Source organism: Triticum aestivum, chromosome 3A, assembly GCF_018294505.1.
Source record: "Triticum aestivum cultivar Chinese Spring chromosome 3A, IWGSC CS RefSeq v2.1, whole genome shotgun sequence".
Classification (NCBI taxonomy): domain Eukaryota; kingdom Viridiplantae; phylum Streptophyta; class Magnoliopsida; order Poales; family Poaceae; genus Triticum; species Triticum aestivum.
The window spans coordinates 594,928,110-594,945,146 of record NC_057800.1 but is presented as its reverse complement, the minus strand read 5'-3'; positions in this window follow the sequence as shown (position 1 = coordinate 594,945,146).

The following is a 17,037-nucleotide window of genomic DNA, read 5'->3' as shown; positions in this document are numbered from 1 at the left end:
AAACATAAGTCTGAAACATTTGAAAAGTTCAAAGAATTTTAGAGTGAAGTGGAAAATCATCGTGACAAGAAAATAAGGTTTCTACGATTTGATCGCGGAGACAAATATTTGAGTTACGAGTTTGGTCTTCAATTAAAACAATGTGGAATAGTTTCACAAATTCATGCCACCTGGAACACCACAGCATAATGGTGTGTCCGAACGTCATAACCGTACTTTATTGGATATAGTACAATCTATGATGTTTCTTACCGATTTACCAATATCGTTTTTGGGATCATGCATTAGAGACAGCTGCATTCACGTTAAAAAAGGGGCACCATCTAAGTCCGTTGAGACGACACAATCTGAACTGTGGTTTGGCAAGAAACCAAAGTTGACGTTTCTTAAAGTTTGGGGTTGCGATGCTTATAAGAAAAAGTTTCATCATGATAAGCTCAAACCCAAATCGGAGAAATGTGTCTTCATAGGATACCCAAAGGAGACAGTAGGGTACACCTTCTATCACAGATCCAAAGGCAAGACATTCGTTGCTGAGAATGGATACTTTCTAGAGAAGGAGTTTCTCTCGAAAGAAGTGAGTGGGAGGAAAGTAGAACTTGATAAGGTAACTGTACCTGCACCCTTATTGGAAAGTAGTTCATCACAGAAATCTGTTTCTGTGACACCTACACCAATTAGTGAGGAAGCTAATGATATTGATCATGAAACTTCAGATCAAGTTACTACCGAATCTCGTAGGTAAACCAGAGTGAGATCCGCACCAGAGTGGTACGGTAATCCTGTTCTGGAAGTCATGTTACTAGACCATGACAAACTTGCGAACTATGAGGAAGCAATGATGAGCCCAGATTCCGCGAAATGGTTTGAGGCCATAAAATCTGAGATATGATCCATGTATGAGAACAAAGTATGGACTTTGATGGATTTGCCCGATGATCGGCAATAAATGGATCTTCAAGAGGAAGACGGACGTTGATAGTAGTGTTACTATCTACAAAGCTAGACTTGTCGAAAAAGGTTTTTGACAAAGTTCAAAGTGTTGACTACGATGAGAGTTTCTCACTCGTATCTATGCTTAAGTTTGTCCGAATCATGTTAGCAATTGCCGCATTTTATGAAATCTGGCAAATGGATAAACAAAACTGCATTCCTTAATGGATTTATTGAAGAAGAGTTGTATATGATGCAACCAGAAGGTTTTGTCAATCCTAAAGGTGCTAACAAAATATGCAAGCTCCAGCGATCCATCTATGGACTGGTGCAAGCATCTCGGAGTCGGAATATACGCTTTGATAAGTTGATCAAAGCATATAGTTTTATACAGACTTGCGGTAAAGCCTGTATTTACTAGAAAGTGAGTGGGAGCACTACAGCATTTCTGATAAGTATATGTGAATGACATAATGTTGATCGGAAATAATGTAGAATTATTCTGCAAAGCATAAAGGAGTGTTTGAAAGGAGTTTTTCAAAGAAAGACCTCGGTGAAGCTGCTTACATATTGAGTATCAAGATCTATAGAGATAGATCAAGACGCTTGATAAGTTTTTTCAATGAGTACATACCTTGACAAGATTTTGAAGTAGTTCAAAATGGAACAATCAAAGAAAGAGTTCTTGCCTGTGTTACAAGGTGTGAAATTGAGTAAGACTCAAAACCCGACCACGGCAGAAGATAGAAAGAGAATGAAAGTCATTCCCTATGCCTTGGCCATAGGTTCTATAAAGTATGCCATGCTGTGTACCAGATCTATTATATACCCTACACTGATTTTAGCAAGGGAGTACAATATTGATCTAGGAGTAGATCACTGGACAGCGGTCAAAATTATCCTTAGTGGGATAAGGATATGTTTCTCGATTATGGAGGTGACAAAAAGGTTTGTCGTAAAGGGTTACGTCGATGCAAGTTTTGACACTAATCTAGATGACTCTAAGTCTCAATCTAGATACATATTGAAAGTGGGAGCAATTAGCTAGTGTAGCTCCGAGCAGAGTATTGTTGACAGAGAAATTTGCAAAATACATATGGATCTGAATGTAGCAGACCCGTTGACTAAAATTATCTCACAAGCAAAACATGATCACACCTTAGTAATCTTTGGGTATTAATCACATAGCGATGTGAACTAGATTACTGAATCTAGTAAACCCTTTGGGTGTTGGTCACATGGCGATGTGAACTATGGGTGTTAATCACATGATGATGTGCACTATCGATGTTAATCACATGGTGATGTGATCTAGATTATTGACTCTAGTGCAAGTGGGAGACTGAAGGAAATATGCCCTAGAGGCAATAATAAAGTTATTATTTATTTCCTTATATCATGATAAATGTTTATTATTCATGCTAGAATTGTATTAACTGGAAACATAATACATGTGTGAATACATAGACAAACAAAGTGTCACTAGTATGCCTCTACTTGACTAGCCTGTTGATCAAAGATGGTTATGTTTCCTAGCCGTAGACATGAGTTGTCATTTGATTAACGGGATCACATCATTAGGAGAATGATGTGATTGACATGACCCATTCCGTTAGCTTAGCACCTGATCGTTTAGTATGTTGCTATTGCTTTCTTCATGACTTATACATGTTCCTATGACTATGAGATTATGCAACTCCCGTTTGCCGGAGGAACACTTTGTGTGCTACCAAACGTCACAACGTAACTGGGTGATTATAAAGGTGCTCTACAGGTGTCTCCAAAGGTACATGTTGGGTTGGCGTATTTCGAGATTAGGATTTGTCACTCCGATTGTCGGAGAGGTATCTCTGGGCCCTCTCGGTAATGCACATCACATAAGCCTTGCAAGCATTGCAACTAATGAGTTAGTTGCGAGATGATGTATTACGAAACGAGTAAAGAGACTTGCCGGTAACGAGATTGAACTAGGTATTGAGATACCGACGATCGAATCTCGGGCAAGTAACATACCGATGACAAAGGGAACAACGTATGTTGTTATGCGGTCTGACCGATAAAGATCTTCGTAGAATATGTAGGAGCCAATATGAGCATCCAGGTTCCGCTATTGGTTATTGACCGGAGACGTGTCTCGGTCATGTCTACATTGTTCTCGAACCCGTAGGGTCCGCACGCTTAAGGTTTCGATGACAGTTATATTATGAGTTTATGCATTTTGATGTACCGAAGTTTGTTCGGAGTCCCGGATGTGATCACGGACATGACGAGGAGTCTCAAAATGGTCGAGACATAAAGATTGATATATTGGAAGCCTATATTTGGATATCAGAAGTGTTCCGGGTGAAATCGGGATTTTACCGGAGTACCGGGAGGTTACCAGAACCCCCCGGGAGGTATATGGGCCTTAGTGGGCCTTAGTGGAAGAGAGGAGAGATGGCCACGGCTGGGCCGTGCACCCCTCCCCCCTAGTGCGAGTAGGACAAGGAGAGGGGGCCGGCGCCCCCCTTCCTTCTCTCTCTCCTCTTTCCCCCCCTCCCGAATCCTATTCCAACTAGGAAAGGGGGGTCCTACTCCCGGAGGGAGTAGGACTCCTCCTGGCGCGCCCTCTCCTGGCCGATCGCACCCCCCCTTGATCCTTTATATACGGAGGCAGAGGGCACCCCTAGACACACAAGTTGATCCACATGATCATATTCTTAGCCGTGTGCGGTGCCCCCTTCCACCATAGTCCTCGATAATATTGTAGCGGTGCTTAGGCGAAGCCCTGCGACGGTAGTACATCAATATCGTCACCACGTCGTCGTGCTGACGGAACTCTTCCCCGACACTTTGCTGGATTGGAGTCCAGGGATCGTCATCAAGCTGAACGTGTGCTAGAACTCGGAGGTGCCGTAGTTTCGGTGCTTGATCGGTCGGGCCGTGAAGACATACGACTACATCAACCACGTTGTGCTAACGCTTCCGTTGTCAATCTACAAGGGTACGTAGATTACACTCTCCCCTCTCGTTGCTATGCATCACCATGATCTTGCGTGTGCGTAGGAATTTTTTTGAAATTACTACGTTCCCCAACAGAAACTCCATGCAGATGGACTTTTGGAGTCTCTTGATTATGAATCATTTGACACGTGCGAACCATACCTCATGGGCAAAATGACCAAGACTCCGTTCTCCGGAACAATGGAGCGAGCAACCAACTTATTGGAAATCATACATACTGATGTGTGCGGTCCAATGAGTGTTGAGGCTCGCGGTGGCTATCGTTACGTTCTCACCCTCACTGATGACTTGAGTAGATATGGGTATGTCTACTTAATGAAACACAAGTCTGAGACCTTTGAAAAGTTCAAGGAATTTCAGAGTGAGGTTGAGAATCAATGTGACAGGAAAATCAAGTTCTTACGATCATATCATGGGGGAGAATATTTGAGTCATGAATTTGGCACGCACTTAAGGAAATGTGTAATAGTTTCACAACTCACGCCGCCTGGAACACCTCAGTGTAATGGTGTGTCCGAACGTCGTAATCGCACTCTATTGGATATGGTGCGATCTATGATGTCTCTTACCGATCTACCGCTATCATTTTGGGGTTATGCTATAGATATTGCCGCTTTCACTTTAAATAGAGCTCCGTCGAAATCCGTTGAGACGACACCGTATGAATTGTGGTTTGGTAAGAAACCTAAGCTGTCGTTTCTGAAAGTTTGGGGATGCGATGCTTATGTCAATAAACTTCAACCTGAAAAGCTCGAACCCAAATCGGAAAAATGCGTCTTCATAGGATACCCTAAAGAAACTATTGGGTATACCTTCTACCTCAGATCCGAAGGTAAGACCTTTGTTGCCAAGAATGGATCCTTTCTAGAGAAGGAGTTTCTCTCGAAAGAAGTAAGTGGGAGGAAAGTAGAACTTGATGAAGTATTGCCTCTTGAACCGGAGAGTGCCGCAGCTCAAGAAAATGTTTCTGAGGTGCCTGCACCGACTAGAGAGGAAGTTAATGATGATGATCATGAAACTTCAGATCAAGTTGCTACTGAACTTCGTAGGTCCACAAGGACACGTTCCGCACCAGAGTGGTACGGCAAACCTGTCCTGGAAATCATGTTGTTAGACAATGGTGAACCTTCAAACAATGAAGAAGCGATGGCGGGCCCAGATTCCGACAAATGGCTGGAAGCCATGAAATCCGAGATAGGATCCATGTATGAAAACGAAGTATGGACTTTGACTGACTTGCCCATTGATCGGCGAGCCATAGAAAATAAATGGATCTTTAAGAAGAAGACAGACGCGAATGGTAATGTGACCATCTATAAGGCTCGGCTTGTCGCTAAGGGTTATCGACAAGTTCAAGTGGTTGACTACGATGAGACTTTCTCACCCGTAGCGAAGCTGAAGTCCGTTCGAATCATGTTAGCAATTGCCACATTCTATGATTATGAGATATGGCAAATGGACGTCAAAACGGCATTCCTTAATGGTTTCCTTAAGGAAGAATTGTATATGATGCAGCCGGAAGGTTTTGTCGATCCTAAGAATGCTGACAAGGTGTGCAAGCTCCAACGCTCAATATATGGGCTGGTGCAAGCCTCTCGGAGTTGGAACATTCGATTTGATGAGATGATCAAAGCGTTTGGGTTTACGCAGACTTATGGAGAAGCCTGTGTTTACAAGAAAGTAAGTGGGAGCTCTGTAGCATTTCTCATATTATATGTGGATGACATACTATTGATGGGAAATGATATAGAATTCTTGGAAAGCATAAAGGCCTACTTGAACAAGTGTTTTTCAATGAAGGATCTTGGAGAAGCTGCTTATATATTAGGCATCAAGATCTATAGAGATAGATCGAGACGCCTCATTGGTCTTTCACAAAGTACGTACCTTGACAAGATATTGAAGAAGTTCAATATGGATCAGTCCAAGAAGGGGTTCTTGCCTGTATTGCAAGGTATGAGATTGAGCACGGCTCAATGCCCGACCACGGCATAAGATAGAGAAAAGATGAGTGTCGTCCCCTATGCCTCGGCCATAGGGTCTATTATGTATGCCATGCTGTGTACCAGACCTGATGTAAACCTTGCCGTGAGTTTGGTAGGAAGGTACCAAAGTAATCCCGGCATGGAACACTGGACAGCGGTCAAGAACATCCTGAAGTACCTGAAAGGACTAAGGATATGTTTCTCGTTTATGGAGGTGACGAAGAGCTCGTCGTAAAGGGTTACGTCGATGCTAGCTTCGATACAGATCTGGATGACTCTAAGTCACAAACCGGATACGTGTATATTTTGAATGGTGGGGCAGTCAGCTGGTGCAGTTGCAAGCAAAGCGTCATGGCGGGATCTACATGTGAAGCGGAGTACATGGCAGCCTCGGAGGCAGCACAAGAAGCAGTCTGGATGAAGGAGTTCATTACCGACCTAGGAGTTATTCCCAATGCGTCGGGCCCGATGACTCTCTTCTGTGACAACACTGGAGCTATTGCCCTTGCCAAGGAGCCCAGGTTTCACAGGAAGACCAGGCATATCAAGCGTCGCTTCAACTCCATTCGTGAAAATGTTCAAAATGGAGACATAGATATTTGTAAAGTGCATACGGGCATGAATGTCGCAGATCCGTTGACTAAACCTCTTCCTCGAGCAAAACATGATCAACACCAGAACTCTATGGGTGTTTGATTCATCACAATGTAACTAGATTATTGACTCTAGTGCAAGTGGGAGACTGTTGGAAATATGCCCTAGAGGCAATAATAAAATGGTTATTATTATATTTCCTTGTTCATTATAATTGTCTATTGTTCATGCTATAATTGTGTTATCCGGAAATCGTAATACATGTGTGAATACATAGACCACAACATGTCCCTAGTGAGCCTCTAGTTGACTAGCTCATTGATCAATAGATGGTTACGGTTTCCTGATCATGGACATTGGATGTCATTGATAACGGGATCACATCATTAGGAGAATGATGTGATGGACAAGACCCAATCCTAAGCATAGCGCAAGATCGTGTAGTTCGTCTGCTAAAGCTTTTCTAATGTCAAGTCTCTTTTCCTTAGACCATGAGATTGTGCAACTCCCGGATACTGTAGGAATACTTTGGGTGTGCCAAATGTCACAACATAGCTGGGTGACTATAAAGGTGCACTACGGGTATCTCCAAAAGTGTCTGTTGGGTTGGCACGAATCGAGACTGAGATTTTTCACTCCGTATGAATGGAGAGGTATCTCTGGGCCCACTCGGTAATACATCATCGTAATGAGCTCAATGTGACTAAGGTTTGGTCACGGGATGATGTGTTACGGAACAAGTAAAGTGACTTGCCGGTAACGAGATTTAACAAGGTATTGGGATACCGACGATCGAATCTCGGGCAAGTAACGTACCGATTGACAAAGGGAATTGTATACAGGATTGCTTGAATCCTCGACATCGTGGTTCATCCGATGAGATCATCGTGGAACATGTGGGATCCACCATGGGTATCCAGATCCTGCTATTGGTTATTGGCCGGAGAGTTGTCTCGGTCATGTCTACATGGTTCCCGAACCCGTAGGGTCTACACACTTAAGGTTGGATGACAGTAGGGTTATTAGGAAGACTTGTATGTGATTACCGAATGTTGTTCAGAGTCCCAGATGAGATCCCGGATGTCACGAGGAGTTCTGGAATGGTTCGGAGGTGAAGATTTATATATGGGAAGTTGTCATACGGTCACAGGAAAGGTTCGGGGGCATATCGGTATTGTACCAGGGCCACCGGAGGGGTTCCGAGGGTCCACTGTGAGGGGCCACCTCTCTCGGAGGGCCTCATGGGCCGTAGAGGAAAGGGAACCAGCCCCAAGTGGGCTGGGCGCATCCCCCCCTCGGGCCCATGCGCCTAGGGTTGGGGGGGGGGGGGGAAACGCTAGAGGGGGCGCCCCCCTTGCTTGGGGGGCAAGTCCCTCCCCTTGGCCGCCCCCCCCTCTAGATCTCATCTAGAGGGGGCCGGCCCCCTTCCTACTTCCCCTATAAATAGAGGGGGCAAGGGGAGGGCTGCACACCACATCAAAGGCGCAGCCCCTCCCCTTCCCAACACCTCTCCTCCTCCGTTAAGTCCTTAGCGAAGCCCTGCCGGAGTACTGCCGCTCCTCCACCACCATGCCGTCATGCTGCTGTTGGAGCTCTCTTCCTCAACCTCTCCCTCCTCCTTGCTGGATCAAGGCGCGGGAGACGTCTTCGCTCCGTATGTGTGTTGAACGCGGAGGTGCCGTCCGTTCGGCGCTAGGATCATCGGTGATTTGGATCACGACGAGTATGACTCCATCAACCCCGTTCTCTTGAACGCTTCCGCTCGCAATCTACAAGGGTATGTAGATGCACTCCTCTCCCTCTCGTTGCTAGATGACTCCATAGATTGATCTTGGTGATGCGTAGAAAATTTTAAATTTCTGCTACGATCCCCAACAATCGAGGCAACGAACCTAACAATGAGTACTAGGGGTGCGAATAAGGGGCGGAGCCTATCTACATCGCAAGTGTATCACTCGGATTTAGCGAGTTCGGACCCCTCTCGGAGAGGTAACAACCCCATGTCTCGTGCTCGGAGGCTTGTGTTTTCTCTTCGAGTGGATGATTACAATGGGTGATGACCCCTTGCCATGGAGTAGAGGGGAGGCTCATATAGAGTGCGCCTCGGCCCATAAATGCCACATTACAAGGGAGTTGAATGAGCATAACTACAACAGTTACTGGTAACGACAGCTATAACTACACTTGAAGCCCAACATTAATCTACTCGTCTGTTGCAGTTCCACGTCGCCCCTACGCCTCCTCTGTTGTTGGTGGGGCCGACTGGGGAAGGGGGAAGACGTCTGAGTGTTGTTGGTTGATCCGAGTAGATTTATGGGGATACACATCCGAATGCGCCAGTGGTCCCGGGACCTTCCAATGATGGTGTGGGGCCCTAGGTGGGCCCTTAGATGTGAGGCCCATGACCCTACCATTTGTAGGTGACCCCATCACCAGTTCCATGTTCCACTCTCTGGAGTCGTCTAATGAAGTCTATGTTTTGCTCCCCTCTTTCCTTGGGATTCAGTGACCACTCTGAATCTAAATATTTCTGCCATTCCCCACCTGCCAAATTAGACCTTCCTTGAGGAGTTTCAGGCCAAATTCAGTTCCTCTCTAGGAAGGGGAATCATCACCCGTGAACACCTATCCAAAAAAATACCATTTGGATAATATTTTGATTTTAGCACTCTCGCCCAAAGGTTGTCGAGGTATTGAATCAGTCTCCAACGTTGACGAGCTAGTAGTGCCTGGTTGAAACACTACATATCCCTGAATCTTATACCCCCATCTCTCTTTGGTTTGGTGATATTTTCCCATGACATCCAATGCACTTTTCGATGGTCAACCTTCTCACCCCACCAAAAATCCCTTATCATCTTTTCATAGTTGTCATAGAACCCTGCATTGAGTTTAAAGACCCCCCATGACAAAGGTTGGAAGTGTGTGGACAAACGCTTTGACATGGATCTCTTTTTCCGCTTGGGACATAAACTTATCATTCAATCACTACATCTCTTCCCAAATTTGTCCATTATGGGCTGAAATTTCTTGTTTTTCAGTCTGCCATCCTTAGAGGGGAGGCCTAAATACTTGCTTTCAAAAGTGTCCGAATTCACTCCCAAGATCGTTTCAATCTCATTTTTGACATGTGGGGGGCAGCCTCACTAAACAGAAGTGAGCACTTGCTCTGGCCAAGCAGCTGCCCCATGCACTACTGGAACATAGCTAGGACCTCCTTAACTCTTCATTGTTGATCTGGTGAAGTTTTGAAGAAAAGTAAGCTATCATCTGCAAAAAGTAGGTTCGAAATGCCTCAACTGTTGCGGGCTACCTTAATTGGGTGCAAGAGGCCATGATTTTCTTTGTTGGCATCTTCACAAAGATGTCGTTACAAAAAGCTTCTCCTGGTCTATACTGAAGGAAATATGCCCTAGAGGCAATAATAAAGTTATTATTTATTTCCTTATATCATGATAAATGTTTATTATTCATGCTAGAATTGTATTAACCGAAAACATGATACATGTGTGAATATAGAGACAAACAAAGTGTCACTAGTATGCCTCTACTTGACTAGCTCGTTGATCAAAGATGGTTATGTTTCCTAGCCATAGACAAAGAGTTGTCATTTCATTACCAGGATCACATCATTAGGAGAATGATGTGATTGACTTGACCCATTCCGTTAGCTTAGCACTTGATCGTTTAGTTTGTTGCTATTGCTTTCTTCATGACTTATACATGTTCCTGTGACTATGAAATTATGCAACTCCCATTTACCGGAGGGACACTTTGTGTGCTACCAACCATCACAACGTAACTGGGTGATTATAAAGGTGCTCTACAGGTGTCTCCGAAGGTAATTGTTGGGTTGGCGTATTTCGAGATTAGCATTTGTCACTCCGATTGTCGGAGAGGTATCTCTGGGCCCACTCGGTAATACACATCACTTAAGCCTTGCAAGCATTGCAACTAATGAGTTAGTTGCGGGATGATGTGTTACAGAACGAGTAAAGAGGATTTCCGGTAACGAGATTGAACTAGGTATTGAGATACCGACGATCAAATCTCGGGCAAGTAACATACCAATGTCAAAGGGAACAACGTATGTTGTTATGCGGTTTGACCGATAAAGATCTTCGTAGAATATGTAGGAGCCAATATGAGCATCCAGGTTCCGCTATTGGTTATTGACCGGAGATGTGTCTCGGTCATGTCTACATAGTTCTCGAACCCGTAGGGTCCGCACGCTTAAAGTTCGATGACGGTTATATTATGAGTTTATGGTTTTTGATGTACCGAAGGTAGTTCGGAGTCCCGGATGTGATCACGGACATGACGAGGAGTCTCAAAATGTTCGAGACGTAAAGATCGATATATTGGACGACTATATTTGGATACCGGAATGGTTCCTGGTGAGATCGGGATAATACCGGAGCACCGGGAGGTTATCGGAACCCCCCGGGAGGTATATGGGCCTTAATGGGCTTTAGTGGAAAGGAGGATAAAGGAGCAATGGAGGGGGCGCCCCCCAAGCCCAATCTGAATTGGGAGGGGGGCGCCCCCCCCCCCTTTCCTTCCTCCCTCCTTCCTCTTCCTTCCCTCTCCCTCTCCAAATAGGAAAAGGAGGAGTCCTACTCCCGGTGGGCGTAGGACTCCCCCCTTGGGCGCGCCTCCTCCCCTTGGCCAGCCCTCTCCTCCCCTCCTTTGTATATGGAGGAGAGGGGCACCCCATAGACACAACAATTGATCTCTTGGATCTTTTAGCCGTGTGCGGTGCCCTCTCCACCATAGTCCACCTTGATAATATCGTAGCGGTGCTTAGGCGAAGCCTTGCGATGGTAGAACATCAACATCGTCACCACGCCGTCGTGCTGACGGAACTCTCCCTCAAAGCTTGGCTGGATCGGCGTTCAAGGGACATCATCGAGTTGAACGTGTGCAGAACTCGGAGGTGTCGTGCGTTCGTGATACGTCTCCAACGTATCTATAATTTTTGATTGCTTCATGCTATATTATCTTCTGTTTTGGATGTTTATGGGCTTTATTATACACTTTTATATTATTTTTGGGACTAACCTATTAACCTAGAGCCCAGTGCTAGTTTCTGTTTTTTGTGTGTGCCTATTTTAGGGTTTCGAAGAAAAGGAAAATCAAACGGAGTCCAATTGACCTGAAACTTCACGGAACTCATTTTTGCAAGGAAAGCAACCCGGGAGACTTGGAGTCTACGTCAAGGAAGCTTCGAGGAGGCCACAGGGTAGGGGGCACACTCACCCCCCTGGGCGTGCCCTCCACCCTCGTGGGCCCCTCGTGGCCCCCCCGACGTACTTCTTCCGCCTATATATCTCCATATACCCTAAAACTACCGGGGAGCACAATAGATTGGGAGTTCCGCTGCCAGAAGCCTCCGTAGCCACCGAAAACCAATCTAGACCCGTTCCGGCACCCTGCCGGAGGGGGCATCCCTCTCCGGTGGCCATCGTCATCATCCCGGTGCTCTCCATGACGAGGAGGGAGTAGTTCTCCCTCGGGGCTGAGGGTATGTACCAGTAGCTATGTGTTTGATCTCTCTCTCTCTCTCATGTTCTTGATTTGGCCTGATCTTGATGTATCGCGAGCTTTGCTATTATAGTTGGATCTTATGATGTTTTCTCCCCCCTCTACTCTCTTGTAATGGATTGAGTTTCCCCTTTGAAGTTATCTTATCGGATTGAGTCTTTAAAGATTTGAGAACACTTGATGTATGTCTTGCCGTGCGTATCTGTGGTGACAATGGGATGTCACATGATTCACTTGATGTATGTTTTGGTGATCAACTTGCGGGTTCCGCCCATGAACCTGTGCATAAGGGTTGGCACACATTTTCGTCGTGATTCTCCGGTAGAAACTTTGGGGCACTCTTTGAGGTTCTATGTGTTGGTTGAATAGATGAATTTGAGATTGTGTGTTGCATATCGTATAATCATACCCACGGATACTTGAGGTGACATTGGAGTATCTAGGTGACATTAGGGTTTTGGTTGATTTGTATCTAAATGTGTTATTCTAGTACGAACTCTAGGGCTGTTTGTGACAATTATAGGAATAGCCCAACGGATTGATTGGAAAGAATAACTTTGAGGTGGTTTCGTACCCTACCATAATCTCTTCGTTCGTTCTCCGCTATTAGTGACTTTTGAGTGACTCTTTGTTGCATGTTGAGGGATAGTTATGTGATCCAATTATGTTATTATTGTTGAGGGAACTTGCACTAGTGAAAGTATGAACCCTAGGCCTTGTTTCAACGCATTGCAATACCGTTTACGCTCACTTTTATCATTCGTTACCTTGCTGTTTTTATATTTTCAGATTACAAAAACCTTTATCTACCATCCATATACCACTTGTATCACCATCTCTTCGCCGAACTAGTGCACCTATACAATTTACCATTGTATTGGGTGTGTTGGGGACACAAGAGACTCTTTGTTATTTGGTTGCAGGGTTGCTTGAGAGAGACCATCTTCATCCTACGCCTCCTACGGATTGATAAACCTTAGGTCATCCACTTGAGGGAAATTTGCAACTGTCCTACAAACCTCTGCAGTTGGAGGCCCAACAATGTCTACAAGAAGAAGGTTGTGTAGTAGACATCAGTTCGGTACTTGATTGGTCGGATCATGAAGACGTACAACTACATCAACCGCGTTGTGCTAACGCTTCCGCTTTCGGTCTACGAGGGTACGTGGACACACTCTCCCCTCTTGTTGCTATGCATCACCATGATCTTGCATGTGCGTAGGAATTTTTTTGAAATTACTACGTTCCCCAACAGTGGCATCCGAGCCAGGTTTTATGCGTTGATGTTATGTGCACGAGTAGAACACAAGTGAGTTGTGGGCGATACAAGTCATGCTGCTTACCAGCATGTCATACTTTGGTTCGGCGGTATTGTTGGATGAAGCGGCCTGGACCGAAATTACGCGTACGCTTACACGAGATGGTTCTACCGACATGCTTTGCACACAGGTGGCTGGCAGGTGTCAGTTTCTCCAACTTTAGTTGAACCGAGTGTGGCTATGCCCGGTCCTTGAGAAGGTTAAAATATCACTAACTTGACGAACTATCATTATGGTTTTGATGCGTAGGTAAGAACGGCTCTTGCTCAGCCCGTAGCAGCCACGTAAAACTTGCAACAACAAAGTAGAGGACGTCTAACTTGTTTTTACAGGGCATGTTGTGATGTGATATGGTCAAGACATGATGCTATATTTTATTGTATGAGATGATTATGTTTTGTAACTGAGTTATTGGCAACTAGTAGGAGCCGTATGGTTGTCGCTTTATTGTAACAATGTAATCGCCCTGTAATTGCTTTACTTTATCACTAAGCGGTAGCGATAGTCGTAGAAGCAATAGTTGGCGAGACGACAACGATGGTACGATGGAGATCAAGGTGTCGCGCCGGTGACAATGGTGATCATGACGGTGCTTCAGAGATGGAGATCACAAGCACAAGATGATGATGGCCATATCATATCACTTATATTGATTGCATGTGATGTTTATCTTTTATGCATCTTATTTTGCTTTGATTGACGGTAGCATTATAAGATGATCTCTCACTAAATTTTAAGATAAAAGTGTTCTCCCTCAGTATGCACCTTTGCCAAAGTTCGTCGTGCCCAGACACCATGTGATGATCGGGTGTGATAAGCTCTACGTCCATCTACAACGGGTGCAAGCCAGTTTTGCACACGCAGAATACTCAGGTTAAACTTGACGAGCCTAGCATATGCAGATATGGCCTCAGAACACTGAGACCGAAAGGTCGAGTGTGAATCATATAGTAGATATGATCAACATAATGATGTTCACCATTGAAAACTACTCCATTTCATGTGATGATCGGTTATGGTTTAGTTTATTTGGATCACGTGATCACTTAGATGATTAGAGAGATGTCTATCTAAGTGGGAGTTCTTAAGTAATATGATTAATTAAACTTAAATTTATCATGAACTTAGTACCTGATAGTATTTTGCATGTCTATGTTTGTTGTAGATAGATGGCTCGTGCTGTTGTTCCGTTGAAGTTTAATGCGTTCCTTGAGAAAGCAAAGTTGAAAGATGATGGTAGCAATTACACGGACTGGGTCCAGAACTTGAGGATTATCCTCATTGTTGCACAGGAGAATTACGTCCTGGAAGCACCGCTAAGTGCCAAACCTGTTGCAGGAGCAACACCAGATGTTATGAACATCTAGTAGAGCAAAGCTGATGACTACTCGATAGTTCAGTGTGCCATGCTTTACGGCTTATAACCGGGACTTCAATGACATTTTGAACGTCATGGAGCATATGAGATGTTCCAGGAGTTGAAGTTAATATTTCAAGCAAATGTCCGGATTGAGAGATATGAAGTCTCCAATAAGTTCTATAGCTGCAAGATGGAGGAGAATAGTTCTGTAAGTGAGCATATACTCAAAATGTCTGGGTATTATAATCACTTGACTCAACTGGGAGTTAATCTTCCTGTTGATAGTGTCATTGACAGAGTTCTTCAATCACTGCCACCAAGCTACAAAAGCTTCGTCATGAACTATCATATACAAGGGATGAATAACGACAATTCTCGAGCTCTTCGCAATGCTAAAGGCTGCAGAGGTAGAAATCAAAAAGGAGCATCAAGTGTTGATGGTCAATAAGACCACCAGTTTCAAGAAAAAGGGCAAAGGGAAGAAGAAGGGGAACTTCAACAAGAACAACAAATAAGTTGCTGCTCAGGAGAAGAAACCCAAGTCTGGACCTAAGCCTGAGACTGAGTGCTTCTATTGCAAACAGACTGGTCACTAGAAGCGGAACTGCCCCAAGTATTTGGCGGATAAGAAGGATGGTAAGATGAACAAAGGTATATGTGATATACATGTTATTGATGTGTACCTTACCAGAGCTCGAAGTAGCACCTGGGTATTTGATACTGGTTCTGTTGCTAATATTTGCAACTCAAAACAGGGACTACGGATTAAGCGAACACTTGCTAAGGACGAGGTGACGATGCGCGTGGGAAATGGCTCCAAAGTCGATGTGATCGCCGTCGGCACACTACCTCTATATCTACCTTCGGGATTAGTTTTAGACCTAAATAATTTTTATTTGGTGCCAGCGTTGAGCATGAACATTATATCTGGATCTTGTTTAATGCAAGACAGTTATTCATTTAAATCTGAGAATAATGGTTGTTCTATTTATATGAGTAATGTCTTTTATGGTCATGCACCCTTAAAGAGTGGTCTATTTTTGATGAATCTCGATAGTAGTGATACACATATTCATAATGTTGAAGCCAAAAGATGCAGAGTTGATAATGATAGTGCAACTTATTTGTGGCACTGCCGTTTGGGTCATGTTGGTATAAAGCGCATGAAGAAACTCCATACTGATGGACTTTTGGAATCACTTGATTATGAATCACTTGGTACTTGCGAACCATGCCTCATGGGCAAGATGACTAAAACTCCGTTCTTCGGAACTATGGAGCGAGCAACTGATTTGTTGGAGATCATACATACTGATATATGTGGTCCAATGAATGTTGAGGCTCGCGGCGGGTATCATTATTTTCTCACCTTCATAGATGATTTAAGCAGATATGGGTATATCTACTTAATGAAACATAAGTCTGAAACATTTGAAAAGTACAAAGAATTTCAGATTGAAGTTAAAAATCATCGTAACAAGAAAATAAAGTTTCTACGATCGGATCACGGAGGAGAATATTTGAGTTACGAGTTTGGTCTACATTTGAAACAACGCGGAATAGTTTCGCAACTCACGCCACCTGGAACAACACAGCGTAATGGTGTGTCCGAACATCATACTTTACTAGATATGATGCGATCTATGATGTCTCTTATTGATTTACCGCTATCATTTTGGGGTTATGCTTTAGAGACGGCCGCATTCACATTAAATAGGGCATCAACAAAATCTTTTGAGACGACGCCTTATGAACTATGGTTTGGCAAGAAACCAAAGTTGTCGTTTCTTAAAGTTAGGGGCTGCGATGCTTATGCGAAAAAACTTCAACCTGATAAGCTCGAACCAAAATCGGAGAAATGTGTCTTCATGGGATACCCAAAAGAAACAGTTGGGTACACCTTCTATCACAGATCCGAAGGAAAAATATTCGTTGCTAAGAATGGATCCTTTCTAGAGAAGGAGTTTTTGTCGAAAGAAGTGAGTGGGAGGAAAGTAGAACTTGATAAGGTAACAGTACCTGCTCCCTTATTGGAAAGTAGTTCATCATAGAAACAAGTTCCCGTGACGTCCACACCAATTAGTGAGGAAGTTAATGATAATGATCCTGAAACTTTAGATCAAGTTGTTACCGAACCTCGTAGGTCAACCAGAGTAAGATCCGCACCAGAGTGGTATGGTAATCCTGTTCTGGAGGTTATGTTACTAGACCATTATGAACCTACGAACTATGAAGAAGTGATGGTGAGCCCAGATTCCGCAAAATGGCTTGAGGCCATGAAATCTGAGATGGGATCCAT